Raw genomic sequence first — 2,733 nt, forward strand, 5'->3', positions numbered from 1 at the left:
TTTGTACCTATGTTATTTGCCTATTATTTCTTTCCTATATCTTGTAATATGAGAAACTATTTTGGCAGTAACAATACACAATGTACTAACCATTGTTACTCTCCTAAGATCTTGTTTTGAGATTTTGTACCATTGTTTTTATTTCTTTTATTTTAAAATAAAAATAACTGATGTCAAAATAAAAATAAATAAATAAATAAATAAAAGCCATTGTCATCATACATTGTACCAGTCATGGCTTTACTAGAGAGACAGACATGACTCAAGATACACAAATGTGACCAAGGAGGAACAGCATCCAGAACAGAGCACTTTCTCCTCTCTCAGGATGAATGGAGAGAAGAAGTCCAATGTTTATGCTTAAGACGTGCAGAATTTCATCCAGCACTTCTCTCAGATTGTCAGAGTGCTAACTGAAGATGACAGAGGGCACCCAGAAATAGGAGATGTCATTGCCTGGCTCAAGGAGGTCCTAGAGTACAAGGCCATCAGAGGCAAACACAACCAGGGTTTGATGGTGCTGGTAGCATTCCAGGAGCTGGTAGGGCCAAGGAAACAAGACGCAGACAGTCTGCAGTGGGTACTGACTATGGGCTTGTGTGTGGAACTACTGCAAGCTTTCTTCCTGGTGACAGATGGTATAATGCCTCCCTTACACAGAGGGCACACATCTGCTTGTATCAGAAGCCAGGAATAGATTTGGATGCTGTCAATGATGTTCTCCTTCTGGAAACCTGTATCTGCCATCTGCTGAAGTTCCACCGCTGGGAGCAGCCCTACTACCTGAAACTGCTTGAGCTCTTTCTGCAGACTGGCTATCAGTCAAGGTTGGGCAGGCTGTGGATGTCATCACAGCCCTCCAGGACCATGTGAATCTCAGCAGATGCACTGAAAAGAGATACAAATCTATTGTTAAATACAGACATCTTTCTACTCCTTCTACCTGCCTGTTGTTGCTGCCACATCCATGGCCAGCACTGAAGGGGAGAAGGAGCACAGCAACGCCAGAAGGATCCTTATGGAGACAGGTGAGCTCTTCCAGATACAGAAGGATTTCCTTGACCTCTCTGGGGACCTCAGTGTGATGGGAAAGATTGACACTGACATCCAGGATAATAAATGCAGCTTCCTGGTGGTTCAGTGTCTGTAGTGAGCTACTCCAGAGCAGCACCAGATCTTGCAAAATTATGGGCAGAAGGATGTCAAGAAGGTAGCCAGGGTGAAGGTTCTGTACAAGGAGCTGGATCCTCCAGCTGTGTTTTTTCAGAATGAGGAAGACAGCTACAACCACATCATGAGCCTCATCCAGCAGTACACTGCACTATTCCCCCCAACCATCTTCCTGGCGCTGGCACACAAGCTCTACAAGTGAAAAAAGTGACCTGGAGACCACAAGGGCATAGAGGGGCTCAATATATTATCATGTAACTTTAAAAAAGAAAGATACACAAATGTATAAGAAATTACAAGCTTGGCTTACAATGATCAGCCACAGTCAGATGAAGAAGCGTGCAGATGGCGTCTGCACACTGGAGACTGAAGGATTCAGTCCAAGGTCTGGAGCCCATTGCAGTGTTCCATGCAAATCTGTATCAGAAGGTCAATGGGTCTGCAGTGGAAGGCTGAAGAGACTACACTGGAAGGTTAAAGGATACAAGGCAAAAATCTGTGGAGTGTGAGCTAGAAGCCAGGACAATACATTCAAGATGAAGGGGAAGACTGGACCTCTTCCGAAGAACAGAATTTTGTGCATCATTCTTCATTGCCCTTTCATACCATCTAGGCTATGAGCTGCCCTAGGGTGGATCCCTTACCCCCTAGTCTAGCCAGGGTTCACCCTAGGGCAATTCTTCTACACACTAGGGTGTATAATTGCTGAGTGAATTCAGTTAAGCTTCTAAATTCCTCTAGTTGATAGAATCAACCAATCACTACACATATCAAGGACACATGCCATGGTTATTGATGTGGACCTTGATTACCTGGATGAGGCAGGTTTTATCAAGTTTCTTCACAGTAAAATTACTTGCACTCACCCCCATTTTTCATATTGAATTTTGGGGGAGGAAATTAGCACACCTAAAGAAGGGACAATTGCACACCTTCTTATTGAGGATATAACTTCTACATAAATTACTTGAAATTCTCCTACATGAGAAAGTTGGTGTCATCTCTTTTACTTATGCACTTATTCAATTATTTATTTATATAAGCATGAGCTCATAAATATCTTTTCATGAATTGGTTTAAATACTTATCTTTTGTAGCTTAATAGACAATTCCTTGTATTGCTGAACCATATTTCTATCTATGGATATATTACAGTTTGTTTATCCATTCACTTAATGAAAGACATTTTTAACTAAAAAGCTGCTCTCAAGATCTTTGTGTGACCATAAGAACACAAAACAATTGGAGAGATAGCTCAGGAGAATAAGCATTTGCCTGGAAAACACAAGGTCCTGAGTTCAATCCCCAGTACCACTAAAAAAAAAAAAAAAAAAAAAAGCAGTTCAGTAAAAACCTAGAAACACAGTTGCTGGCTTGCGTGGTGAAATGATGTTTAGTTTTATAAAAACAGCCCCAAACTAGCTTCTGAAATGGTTGTACCATTTTACATTTCTATTAATAATGAGTAAGGGTTCCTCTTGCCTGACTTCAGAGCAACAATTAGCGCTGTGAGGTTAGGGAATTTTTAGCCATTCTAGTAGATACATACTGAAATTTCATTGT

The 2,733-nt window shown here is 41.3% G+C and overlaps 1 pseudogene; it reads left to right on the top strand.

Moving 5' to 3' along the window:
- The first annotated feature begins 322 nt into the window (after positions 1-322).
- LOC101579117 lies at positions 323-1,381 on the top strand (annotated as a pseudogene).
- Positions 1,382-2,733: the final 1,352 nt, after the last annotated feature.

The sequence above is a fragment of the Octodon degus genome, unplaced genomic scaffold, assembly GCF_000260255.1.
Source record: "Octodon degus isolate 3935 unplaced genomic scaffold, OctDeg1.0 scaffold00180, whole genome shotgun sequence".
NCBI lineage: Eukaryota > Metazoa > Chordata > Mammalia > Rodentia > Octodontidae > Octodon > Octodon degus.